Source organism: Hemicordylus capensis, chromosome 3 (genome assembly GCF_027244095.1).
Source record: "Hemicordylus capensis ecotype Gifberg chromosome 3, rHemCap1.1.pri, whole genome shotgun sequence".
Classification (NCBI taxonomy): Eukaryota; Metazoa; Chordata; class Lepidosauria; order Squamata; family Cordylidae; genus Hemicordylus; species Hemicordylus capensis.
In genome coordinates, this window is record NC_069659.1 from 317518847 (window position 1) to 317532512 (window position 13666).

The following is a 13666-nucleotide window of genomic DNA, read 5'->3' on the forward strand; positions in this document are numbered from 1 at the left end:
TCCCGGTCTCCAGAAATCATGCAATACATTGTGCACCAAGTGTGGTGCATTGGGGGATTCCCCTGTCAGATGGGCAATCTAAGCACCCATCTCTGTGTCTCCTCGGACTGCATGCAGCCTGAGGAGACACATGATCCTGGCAGCGAGGTTAAGTGTGCACTCACACCTTTAACCACATCTAAGAGCTGGGTGAAGAAGTGGGGTTAGGCTGGGTGTTCCACATGAGCAGTCTAACCCAGGTTGGGCTGCCCTAGCCTGGGTACATAAGAACATAGGAAGCTGCCATATACTGAGTCCGACAGTTGGTCTATCTAGCTCAGTATTTTCTCCACAGACTGACAGTGGCTTCTCCAAGGTTGCAGGCAGGAATCTCTCTCAGCCCTATCTTGGAGATGCTGCCAGGGAAGGAACTTGGAACCTTCTGCTCTTCCCAGAGCGGCTCCATCCCCTGAGGGGAATATCTTACAGCACTCACACTGCTAGTCTCCCATTCATATGCAACCAGAGTGGACCCTGCTTAGCTAAGGGGACAAATCATGCTTGCTACTACAAGACCAGCTCTCCAAGTGAGAGCTGCGTGTGAGGCTGCTTGTGAGAACAGCCTTACTGTGTAATATATGAATAGGCCTCATACACGTCCAATGGAAACATCACAGTGTATTATGTTCTTTGGGAAGAGCAAAGCTCTTCCCAAATTTCCAAACCTTCAAACACACTGGCTTCCATACAGCATGGTGCACCACCCATGAAGAGCAGGGCACGTGTGCTAGCTCAGTGTGTGTGGAATGCCTGCCATGCTGCCAGCAAACACATAGAGCCTCCATGGCTCTTAAGGACTGCATCATCACTAATTACTGCACCATCACTGTAGTGATACTTTCCCCCCTGGAAGTAATGGGAGCAGTGTCACTACTGCGGTGATGCAACCCTTAAGAGCTAATGAGGTTAGGCATGTTTGCTAGCAGAATCAGTGGGCTTTCCACACTCATGGAGCCAGTGTCCATAATGCACTGGCTCCACGCTCACAGACCCATGGTGCACTTTCCACACTCACAGAGTCAGTGTACACACTTTCGTGGGTGATGTGCCGTGTTTTATGTAAGCCACTAGCAGTGAAATCCAAGCAGTCATTTTGAACAGCTGCTAACAAGAGTTGAAAGAGTTTGGGCAAAGTCCCATGTGTAATATTCAATTGTACTTTGAATATTATGCTCCAGCAGTTTGTGCACTGGAGTAAAACCTTCCCTATCAACAATCAAGTTAAGTTGATATAGTTATATTTATTGTGTCTTGATGTGTCTTGATCTCCAAGGGACTCATCCAAAACATGTTACACAAGTCCTCATTGAAATCCATGGGATTTCCTTCCATTCAGGTGTCTGATATTAAATTAATAATGGCTTAAAACTAGTTTAATTGGTTAGGATTGAGTCTTAATGTAATTAGATATATTGAGGAATGAGGGGGTGTGAATAGCTGCAGTCTGAACATTTTTCTCAGCTATTTTCATAGCACTGAAGAACAAAACCCAAACCTTCTCTTTCAAACCCTTTGTCTTTATTCTCTGTGATGACACAGTGTATGAACAAAGAGAAAAGACTTTACCTTGATATGGGATTTAAATGGATATTTCTTAGATTTAACACTAGCTCTATAATTAAAGCATTGCAAAAGTGGTAAAATATTTTAGCAGTGATAAAGTATTTTAGCAGTGTTAAAAATGAATGAAAATCCTCCTTGGTTTCAATTTCTTGGGACTGATGAAAATAACATATACCCGTTATTATGGATGATTTCTTAAGGGGTTGAAGTGATGTGGTGAAATAGGGCTATGAAACATTTATTGATATTTCCATTGGAATTTGCACTGAACTTAACACAATGAAGTGTGCCTAATTATTCAGAGTACTGTGTACAAGTACAAATTTCTTTATTTGCGACCCAAGGTCAGCATAACATAACATCAACAAAACATCTCATAACATAGGAAGATGCAATTGGGAAAAGGAAATATGGAAATATATAGATAAATATCCACAAATAAATAATCAGTAAAATTTTTAAAGTAATCAAAGAAAAGCTCGCTGCCATAACAATACTGCAATAGAACAGAATTTGGCCACCTTAAAGGTGACATCTAAAGTTCTATCCACAAGAAGATAGGAAACATAAAAATCTCCTGAGCAACCTGGGAAGGGTGTCAAAAGAGGAGTTCGACTTCCCCCATACCACATGGACATAATCTATCCTACCTAGGAATCCCCAGAAACCTCTTCGAGAGCACCGCTGAAGGTAACATATCATGTCTTGCTCTGGAAAAGGCCCTCTGGCAGCACATCATGCCAAGGCATTCAAATAAGCAGCAGGGCCCCAACTAGAACTGCTCAAACCCAGCCTCATTTTAGTACAATCAGGGATTTGGGAGAGTTCTTGTTGGATTTCAAAGTCCAAGAGTCTTTGTTTCAGGATCTGCCTAGCCTGGTCATGACTTAACAGGACCAGGTAGTCCCTAGACAGACCCAAAGACACAATTTTGTCCTGAATAGCCTGGGCTCAAGTGGGCTGGAATACATCAGCCAAGATAAGAGAAATCTATCATCGGGGGGGGGGGATCTGACTTTAAGCCAATAGGTCAAAATAGACAACCAGGCCCAGATCTCAATCTTCAGAACACCCAACTCAAACCTTAATAATACATTGGGGACGCATCTAGGTACTCTAAGTAGAGCCCTAAGGAAGTCATTTTGAACCACATCCATAGACTTGTATGAAGGAAAAGGACCAAGTTGTGCCCCATATAATAGCTGGCTCCTAACTTTGGCCACAAATAATTTCTAGGCAGCCAAAATGATCTCACCTCCTTTAGAATAGAAAAATTTCTGGATAGCCAGAGAACTTCTCTGTGCTGTAAGAATAACTTGATCTATATGCGCCTTCACAGTATTGAAATCTGAAAACATTCTTGTCCTATCCTGGTCTCCCACAGGGGACCACAAGGTGATGCAAAGTGAGGCAAGGTGAGTCTGCAGGACCCTGGAGAGCTCCAACAGAGCAAGCTGATCTGACAGAATCTCAATTGAACACTTTTATTTATCTATTTTTTCAAATTCAATTTTTATTAATTTTTAACAATAGTAACCATTAACAATCATAATAAACACAAATGGACTTCCCGCGCACCTCCCTTCGTGAAACAACAACTTTATAACTGAACACTTTTATGTCTCTTGGCCCTGACTACCTCCCTCAGGATCCACCTCTCTGTTGCCGAGTATGGATCCTGATCAGCGCATGGACACTGAAGAGCAAGAGGCTCTTGATAAAACCAGGTCTGGACCTCTTGGAAAACTCCAGTTCAGGGAAGACAATTTCTGGGGATCCAGGTTTGAGTTTCTGGGGTACATCATCACCATTGGTACTGAAGAGTTGTATGGCTCTTTTCTTTCGGGCTCTGGGTCCTGGTTGTTGCTTGAAGTTGATGCCATGCCAACTCTGGATAGAGGTATAAGGTAAAGTAAAGTGTGCCACCCATAGACTCCTGGCACCCATACAGCCCTGTGGTTTTCTTTGGTAGAATACAGGAGAGTTTTACCATTGCCTCTTCCCATGCAATATGAGTTGATGCCTTTCAGCATCTTCCTATATCGCTGCTGCCCGATATAGGTGTTTCCCATAGTATGGGTGACATACCAGCGGGGATTCAAACTGGCAACCTTCTACTTGTTAGTCAAGCATTTCTCCATTGCACCACTTAAAGTGGTGGATTCAGGTATAGATACCAAAATATACAATATGTGTGTCAGTTCTAGAGAGATGGATAGAGCACCGTATCTTTTTCGGAGAATTGTTTGAAGCTCATTTCAAGTCCTAATTATTTTTCTTATCTAGTGCATAGAGTTCCTGCTTCTGGCATCTCATCTCTTTCACAGCAGCTAGCAACTGAATTAGAAGCACTGCTTAACAGCAAGAAAATCTGTCACTGAAGCCATGTTAACAAACAATCCTGCTCTGCTCAGATTCCTATTCTCCCGTTGTATTTTCATCTGAAAATGTACATGTGGAAGCATTGTTAGTTTTGGCTGGTACCTTTTCTGTTTTATCATATGATCTGTCATGAAATGAACCCCTTTTGCATCTAGCATTGTCCGTTAGGAAAGAAAACATTGGGGTGATTCTCACGATCAACAAAAATCGGTCTAGCAGAGGCTAGCCCGATTTTTGTTGACCATAAGAACCACTGTGCTCCGCGGCTGAGCCTGGTGGTTCTTGAGCGGGTAACCCGCTCGAGAACCCCTGCTAAAAAGCAGGTTTGCGGAACGAGCACGCCAGCAAACCTGCTTTTTAGGATTGTGAGTAGTTGTGGCGCGCCTTTGCCCTGCGCCTACTCACGAGTAGACCCCCAGCTGGGAGGTGAAAAGCTGCCTCCCAGGGTCTCCCCAGTGTGCCCTGAACGCTCACGCAGGGCATACTGGGGCTTGCGGGGGCCATGCAGCCCCCGCTCCCCCCACCCCTGCCGGCTCCATCACGGAGCCAGCAACCATGTGGGCGGCCGATCTGGCTGCCCAGGGCTCCCTGCCCGCTTGTCTGCTTAGCCTGCTCTCCCCACAATTGTTACAAAAGCGGGTCTCACGGATTGTTGTCTTTGTTAGATCATTGTCTAACAAAGAGGCTGTTCACACGAGCAGCCCAACCTGGGCTTGCACAGCCCTACCAGGGTAGAGCTGATAATACGAAGCACTGGGATTGTGGCTGATCCCGGCACTGCTTCTCTGGGTGACTCAGGGTTTTTACCAGGGTTTTTACCTGGGTAAACGGGCGTGAGTGCACCTGTGAGTGCAACTGTGCAGGTTCCCAGTCGTGCTTCTGCTTGAGCTACAGGCAGCCCGAGCAGACACAGAGTTAGTTGGCAGAGAGGGAATCCCTCAATGCACCATGCTCCTCGTGCAGTGCATTTAGGGATATCTGAAGGCTGGGCTGTTTTTTCCAGGCCTCCAGAATGCCACACTGCCAGGAACAGCATGGATTGTGCGGGTGCGGGAGCCACAAGGCCCATGAAGAAAAGAAGTTCTTCTGGGGAAAGGTAGGAGCTTTCCTGCCACCCCAACCCTGTCTCCCCACCCAGTGAAAAAGTTCATGTGAACAACCTTACTGTATTTCAAACTCAAAGCGTTTGTCAGTATGACAATTGCCCAATTTCCCACACAGAACAGTAGGGTGTTTTTCTCTCTTTTTAAATCTTCAGTTACTAATAAAGACACGGTTGATCAGTTTGCAAGGAGAGAAAATATTAATGTTGTGGAAGGTGTTGCTTGCACTGCTATTCTCCCATAAGCCTCTCTACTTATATCTGAGACCACAGCCTTGTGGTTCTCACTCTTAACATGCTCAGGAGTCTCATGGGATCATGGTCTCCCCATTTGTTGGCCTACTGGCGACCAGTCACTTAGCAGGCAGTGGGACGGTCAACCACACTTTCAAAAGCTGCCAAGCTGATTGAAAGGGAATTAGCCTCGCACCTTTCCCTATATTAGGGAACATCTAAGTAGACACACTTTCAAGTTAGCCTCCTCAAGGTCTGTCTGTCTAAAGACTGACCCCTTTTACTTCCCCTCGTCTACAGTTGCCTTGAATGAAGCTAACATCATCTCAGCGGGAAAGTCAGATAAGACACTGGGAATCCAACTCCCTTCCCATCACAAAAGAGCTATGTGGGCAATAGGAACTCAGAAGTGCTCTCATTAAAATACTGATTGGTTTACCAGGTACTTTTGACCTGAGAGATACCGTGCTTGCACATTCATTCACTCTATTTACATACTGGTTATTCTTGACCCATTCAAATCATTGTGTTGTACTCAAGCACAGCAAACACAGATGATGAGGTTCTACACACGATCAAGCTGTAGAGTCTCAAGGAGTTTGGTACATGAGCAGTTGCTCATTGCTGGGCAGCCAGATCAGCCACCCAGACAAGCAGTGGCTTGGTTCGGGTGATCCCACATCTAGCCATGGCTCATGGGGAGCTCTGAGGGTCAAGGGAAGGGGAGCACCACCGCACAGCACCCTGGAAAGGCACTGCGTGAGTTCATGGTGCCTTCCTGGGGTCCCCTCTCCCCGAACCCAAGTGTGTCAGCCATGGCTGAAAGCAGCTGCCGCTGACACAAAATAAAAGCAACAAGGTCAATGGAGTGCTTGCTCTGTTAACCTTGCTTAGTGGGAGGGGTTTTTAGGTGGGCTAGCCACCATGGAACCACCAGGCTCGCCTATAAGCCCGGTGGTTCTGACGATCACTAGAAACCAGGCTGCTGTGTTCCCTTAGCCCGGTTTCTAGTGATCGTGGGAATAGCTTCAATGAACCCTTTTGAGATTAATGAGAGTTGACCTACCCAGGAAAGCAGAGTACCTGGAATGTTTTGTACACTGCCTAGAGATGTATATATCAGGAGGTATTAAAAATATGATAAATAAAATAAAATAGTTGCCTCAGGACACATTTTGGGCTATTGAGTTGCCTCAGCACATTTGGATTTTACACCTTGGAATCACCCGCAGTTTGGATGCTAGACTTGGCACTTCCCATAGCAGCCGGCTGTGTTTTGCTCTGAGTGCCATCCCAGTGTCCAGATCGGTCTTCCTTACTGGCCCGATCTATCCAGCTCACCTCGCTGCTTCTAGAAGCTGGCTGCATGAAAACAGCCACCCTTGCTGCCTAACCCCCGAGCTGCTTTCGGTTCTTCATTGCCTGCTACCATCCCTGAGGAAAGAGGTCCTTTGCTTGTGGCTGAGCCACGAGGGTCCAGTCGCCACTAAAGTAAAGATGAGGTTGTATGATCATCACTGCTCTCCTTATCCCTGCTTTCTTTCTTAAATCCAAAAACCTGTTTCTCTCAAGCCTCCTTTCTCTAGCCAGCCTGGAAGTCATTTTAATTTGGACACTAAGCTAAATTTCCTCTTTGCAGTTATCTGGTTAATCTTTTAACATATTTCTGGTAGAAATATTGCTTTAATCAACTTTCTTATTCCACTGTACCCCAAACTGCAAATAAAGCTTTTCCTTGTTTCGAACTTCAACTTCTCTTTCAGTTCATTTTCCCATAACCAAAGCTTTGCACAAAAATTATTCCAATGTGGAACTGCTCCACCCCAGCTCTCTAATTCCTCACACAAAGACTGACTGCATTTAGGGGTGTTCACCAATCACCCCAGAGCAGCTCCATTAACAAAAGAAACCCCATTGCATAACACTATTACCAAGGAGAGCTTGGTATGGGAGAGGAAGAAGAATTTCTCTCTATCCACTTTCCCCACACCATGCATGATTTTATAGACTATCATGTCTCCCCGCAGTCGTCTTTTTTCTAAACTATAAAGCCCCAGGTGTTGTAGTCTTGCCTCATAAGAAAGGTGCTCTTGGTTGTGTGTCACCACAGCACAACTTTGCAGTGCGGTAACTCACGAGTAGACCTATGAGTAGACCTAAAAGTAGGCTACAACAAGCCTCCTGGCATCAGAGGCCTCCCCAGAATGACCCGCACACTTGTGCCTCACACTGCCCCATGCACTGGTACTTCTGGGGGCTGGGAGGCCCCCGATCCCCACTGCTCCAACTGGCTCCGAGACAGAGCTGGTAATTGTGTGGGCTGCCGATCTGGCCGCCCAGGGTGAGCTGCCTACTTGTGGGCAGGGAGAGCGGGTCAAACCTGCTCTCCCTGCAAACCCCCTTATGGTGCTTCACACTGTTCATGTGAAGCGCCTCAATGTCACCCAGCGAAGCTGCTTAGATTGGTTTGGGCCCTGAATGAGTTCCATTTGAGCCCTCTCCAGTCTGCTTTGCAATTAACAGATAAAACCTCTCATATCTGTGTCAACTCAAGACACTAAGCCTTTTGCAAAGCCAGAACTCAATGCTGCCAATGCCGTCTGGTTTAGTTATAGCAATAGCAATAGCACTTACATTTATATACCGCTCTATAGCTGGAAGCTCTCTAAGCGGTTTACAATGATTTAGCATATTGCCCCCAACATTCTGGGTACTCATTTTACCGACCTTGGAAGGATGGAAGGCTGAGTCAACCTTGAGCCCCTGGTGAGGATCGAACTGGTAACCTTCTGGTTACAGGGCGGCAGTTTTACCACTGCGCCACCAGGGGACCCACCACTGCCCAAACTCACATCTCTGGGCAGTTTGCAACAGAAAGGCCACCACTGCGCCACCACCACTATATTGGATAGTTGTCAGAATGTATTGCCTGAATTCTGAGACATAGCACTTGCATGCTTGACCCTTGCCCTTTATGGCTGTGATGGAACATATATAGGAGCTGTTGAGTGAGTGTGAGTGTGTGTTGCCCTAGCAACCAGGCATGGAAGGTTCAGTGTGGGAGGGATTTAAAAAAAAAATAAAGGCAGTTGAGACAGAGAGAGAGAGAGAGAGTTGGATTTAGCTGCATTGGAGTAGGAGGTGGTTTTTGTTGAGGGTTGTGAGATTGGCAGAGGTGCACCTAGGAAATTTTGAAGCCTGGACCTAAAGGCCTTTGGAGGCCTCCCACCCCACACACAGTATTTTAAATACATTTTTAACATGAAGGAGAAGACAGAAGGAGAACAGCTTGGGTGGGGCACTGACTGACTGCTGTCTTTGCCCCTGCCCCACCTTTCCTCAGGTGTGTGTAACATCTCCTTGGGCTGCTGCTGGGGCTTTGGCTGCTGCTGCTGCTGCTGCTGCTATATAGGGCAGGCTAGCCCAAGGGCGCGAGCCTCTTGGCGCGAGCCGATGGGCGAGAGCACAAGGGCTCTCGTCCTTGAGGCTCTCTGCCGTGGGGCGAGCTGCCTGAGGCCCAGAAGATCTCTCTCCTTCCGCCCTGAAGAGCCATCTTCTCACAATTAAGAAGTCAGCAGGAGACTACGCAAGCCTGGTTTTGTTTTGTTTTTAATTAAGCCAAGAAGCCGTAGTGGGTTAGTCTGGGGAGATGTGTCTGGGGGAGCAAAAAAGTGGATCTGGAGTGGGGGCAGCAATATCACAGGTAGCGGGCAGAGGGAGGTATGGCGGTGGGAGTTGGGCAGGCCGTTACAGGGGAAAACGGTCCAGGCAATTGAGGCCTGTTCCTTTTTCCGGCCCTTCTCCCAACCCTCTGACCCTAGGGAGCTCTGAGATCACTCCTTCGAGGATTAGGGTGCTGCTGCTGAATGCCAGGTCAGTTAACGCAAAAACATCTCTCATCCACGATCTGATTGTGGATGAGCGTGGTGACCTGGTATGTGTGACGGAGACCTGGTTGGATGCGCTGGGCGGGGTCGGTCTCTCTCAGCTTTGTCCTCCAGGTTTCCAGATCGTGCAGCAGCCCCGCCTCGAGGGTCGGGGAGGAGGTGTTGCAGTCATCTTTCGAGAGACCCTCCCCGTTTCCAGGTGCCCGGTCAGGCCATCTCAGAATTTCGAGTGTTTGTCCTTGAGGGTGGGCCTCCGAGATAGGCTGGGGATTCTGTTGGTGTACCGACCACCCCGCTGCACTTCAGTCTCCCTACCTGAGCTGGCGGGGGTGGTCTCGGAGGTGGCCTTGGGTCCCCCCAGGCTTATTGTTTTGGGGGATTTCAATGTCCACGCTGAGGCCCCCCTAGTGGGTGCGGCTCAGGATTTCATGGCCTCCATGGCAACCATGGGCCTGTCTCAATTGGTATCGGGCCCTACCCACGTGGCGGGACACACTCTGGATCTGGTTTTTGCCGACCGGGAAATAAATGATCTGGAGGTGGGGGAATTTGAGACCACTCCCTTGTCATGGACAGATCATCACCTGGTGGGGTTTAGTTTGACTGCTCCATCTGCCCTCTGCAGGGGTGGTGGGCCGATTAAGATGGTCTGCCCCCGGAGGCTTATGGATCCGCTTGGATTTCAGACGGCCCTCGGGGAGTTTCCAGTGTCCAGAGCTGGTGACCCTGTCGACGCCTTGGTTGATCTCTGGAATGGAGAGATGGCCCAGGCTGTTGACACGGTTGCCCCCAAGCACCCTCTCCGGCTTGGTGGAGCCCGTTCTGCTCCTTGGTTTTCCTCGGAGCTTAGGGCGATGAAGCAACTCGGGCGACGGCTGGAGCGACGCTGGAGGAAGAGTCGTCACGAATCCGATCGAACATAGGCTAGAACCCATTTTAGGGACTACGCTGTGGCGGTGGGGGCGGCGAAGAAACATTTTTTCTCCGCCTCCATTGCGTCTGCTCAGTGCAGGCAAACAGAGCTGTTTCATGTGGTGAAAACATTGCTCCACACATCCCCCCGGACAATAGGGGAGGAGCCATCTACAGCTCTTTGTGATCGGTTTGCCTTTCACTTTGCAGATAAAGTCGCTTGCATCCATGCTGACCTAGACTCCAGAGTTTTGGCAGTTCCGGCAGACATGCCTTTGGTACCATCTGGTCCCGTTGTGTTGGATTCTTTTCGGTTGGTGCGGCCTGAGGATGTGGACAAGATCCTGGGCAGTGTGCGGGCGACTTTGTGCACTCTTGACCCTTGCCCTTCATGGCTAATAAAAGCTGCCAGGGAGGGGACAGGCAGATGGCTGGAGGTGATCGTTAATGCTTTATTAAGGGAGGGCAGGATGCCATCGTGCCTTAAGGAGGCGGTGGTAAGACCTCTATTAAAAAAGCCCTCCCTTGATTCCTCCAGCCTGGACAACTATAGACCTGTGTCTAACCTTCCCTTTTTGGGCAAGGTGATGGAGCGTGTGGTGGCATCCCAGCTGCAGAGGGTCTTGGATGATACGGATTATCTGGACCCTTTTCAATCTGGCTTCTGCCCCAGGTATGGGACTGAGACTGCCTTGGTCGCTCTAGTGGATGACCTACGCCGGGAACTAGACAGGGGGAGTGTGTCCCTGTTGGTTCTGCTGGACCTCTCGGCGGCGTTCGATACCATCGACCATGGTATCCTTCTGGGCCGCCTCTCGAGTATGGGAATCGGAGGCACTGCGTTGCAGTGGTTCCGGTCCTTTCTTGAGGGGAGGGTCCAGAAGGTGGTGCTGGGGGACTACTGCTCGGCCCCGTGGCCGTTGGCCTGTGGGGTCCCGCAGGGTTCGGTCTTGTCCCCCATGCTGTTTAACATCTACATGAAGCCGCTGGGAGAGGTCATCCGGGGATTTGGACTGAGTTGTCAGCAATATGCGGATGACACTCAGCTCTATCTCTCCTTGTCATCTGATCCTAGGGAGGCAGTGGATGTCCTGAATCGGGGGCTGGAGGCCGTGATGGGTTGGATGTGGGCTAACAAACTGAAATTGAATCCGGATAAGACGGAGGTACTGTTGGTCAGTAGGAGAGCCAATCGGGATGAGGAGATTTTACCAGTTCTGGATGGGGTTGCACTCCCCTTGAAGGAGCAAGTACGCAGCTTGGGGGTACTACTGGACCCGGCTCTGCTTTTGGAAGCTCAGGTGGAGGCGGTGGCCAGGGGTGCCTTTGCACGGCTTCGGCTGGTGCGCCAGCTGCATCCCTTTCTCGAGAAGGCAGATCTGGCCACGGTTACCCACACCTTAGTCACGTCACGGCTGGATTACTGTAACGCGCTCTACGTGGGGCTGCCCTTGAAGAATATCTGGAAACTGCAGCTAGTGCAAAACGCGGCAGCGAGGGTTTTATCCAGAGCTGCTCGTTGGGAACATATCACCCCCATTTTGAAAGAGCTGCACTGGCTACCAGTTCGTTTCCGGGTCCAATTCAAGGTGCTGGTTTTGACCTTTAAAGCCCTAAACGGTTTGGGCCCGGGGTATTTGAGGGACCGCCTGCTCCCAAGGGTTGCTGCCCGCTTGACGAGGACATCTGAGGGGGCCCTGCTCCGGGTGCCGACAATGAGGGAGGCCCGGCTGTCGTGCACTCGGGACAGGGCCTTCTCTGTCGCTGCCCCCAGACTCTGGAATGCTCTCCCAGTGGCCATTCGTTCCTCGGACTCCATCATGGCTTTTAGAAAGCTTGTAAAGACTTGGCTTTTTACCCAGGCTTTTACATAATCGTTTTTTACTGCTGCTTCTAGGTGTTTTTATTTGTTGTATTGTTTTATGCCTGTTTTTATATGTTTTTATACTTTTAACATGTTGTTTTTATTGTGTTTTTATTGTATGTTTTTAACTTTTGTAAACCGCCTTGGGGCTATATTTTAACGAAAGGCGGTATAAAAATGAAAAAAAAAAAAAATAAATAAAATGACAGCACCACCTGAGACAAGTTTAAAAGGATTTGGAGGCCCCATGGGGGTATACAGGCCCTGGACTTTGGCCTGGAAGTCCAGGGGTAAGAGTACCTCTGGACATTGAGGTGTTTGTTCTGAACAGGAGAGATTGTTCAGGGGTTTGTGTGGAACTTGAATGGTGAATGTGTGGCGGCAGTGGAACCAGCAGTGTACTGGGCAGCTCCTAGTAACAAACAAAAAGGTCTGGAAGAATTCACTAAGTTTACAAACCCAGTTTGAATTACCTCTGTCGCACTTATCTCACCCTATCTATTATATTTTATCCAGATGAAAAGAAATGCTCAGAAAGCTGAACAGCATATGTACCCAGTAGAGAAGCTTGTAGAGAAGCTTGTGTGCCCTGCTTTGGAGAGATCTTTATTCTAATCAGTAGATAATAAACTTATTCTTGTTTTCATTTTATACCTCAAGTTTGGTTTCATTTTATATCCTGAACATATACACCTTCTCCACTACTGCTCCAAAGCTTTGGAATGTGCTTCCTGCTGAAATAAGATCCTTCCCATCTCTGACAGCTTTTAAAAAGTCTTTAAAGACGCATCTGTTCACCCAGGCTTTTAATTAAATAGTGTTTTAATAGTTCTAACATTGTTTTTAAAATATTTTAAAATTTTAAATTGTTGTAATGTGTCAATCTTTTCTGTTATCATTTATTCTGTTTTAATTAATGTTTTAACTTTTCTGTCATTTATTCTGTTTTAACTAATGATTTAACCTTTCTGTTGCAAACTGCCCAGAGATATGAGTTTGGGCAGTATAGAAATAAGTTTAAATAAATAAATAAATAAATAAATAAATAAATAAATATCCTGTGCTCGATACTCAAATAAATAAATAAATAAATATCCTCTGCTCTTGGTACTAACACAGACAAAGGTGTTGAGTACCGAGAGTAAGGTAACAATGGCAGTGAGGGGAAGTAAAAAACTGAATAAATTCCCAGAACCTGGAGACTAAATAGTCGTAGAACAATATAAAAACAAATCACCTACCTGGAACTGAGATGGGCATCAGGGATGGACCCTGACAGTAGCCATTGAGAGCAGTTAGGGTTGGGGTGAGGTTCTGGGCTGCAGAGATAATGAATGCCATCCTGAAACAATAAGAAGTACCACCCCTGTTGAAAGAGATGGTCATTTTCTTTCTAGAGCCATTCTAGAGTCATTCAAGAACCAGCATGGTATAGTGGTTAGAGTGCTGGCCTTGGACTGGGAAGACCCGAGTTCAAATATCCATTCAGCCATGATACTTGCTGGGTGACTCTAGGCCAGTCACGTCTCTCTCAGCCTAACCACAGGGTTTTTGTGAGGAGAAACTTAAGTATGTAGTACACCGCTCTGGGCTCCCTGGAGGAAGGGCAGGATATAAAATGTAAATATTATTATTATTATTATTATTATTATTATTATTAATAATAATAATAAAACTGAAAAA

General features: G+C 47.4%; 1 long non-coding RNA gene across 1 annotated transcript; it reads left to right on the forward strand.

The window, feature by feature from the left end:
• The first annotated feature begins 8414 nt into the window (after positions 1–8414).
• Positions 8415–12634, forward strand: LOC128351408 (uncharacterized). Its single transcript, XR_008319763.1, has 2 exons — positions 8415–8663; positions 12500–12634. It is a non-coding gene; the product is annotated as an uncharacterized LOC128351408 (long non-coding RNA).
• Positions 12635–13666: the final 1032 nt, after the last annotated feature.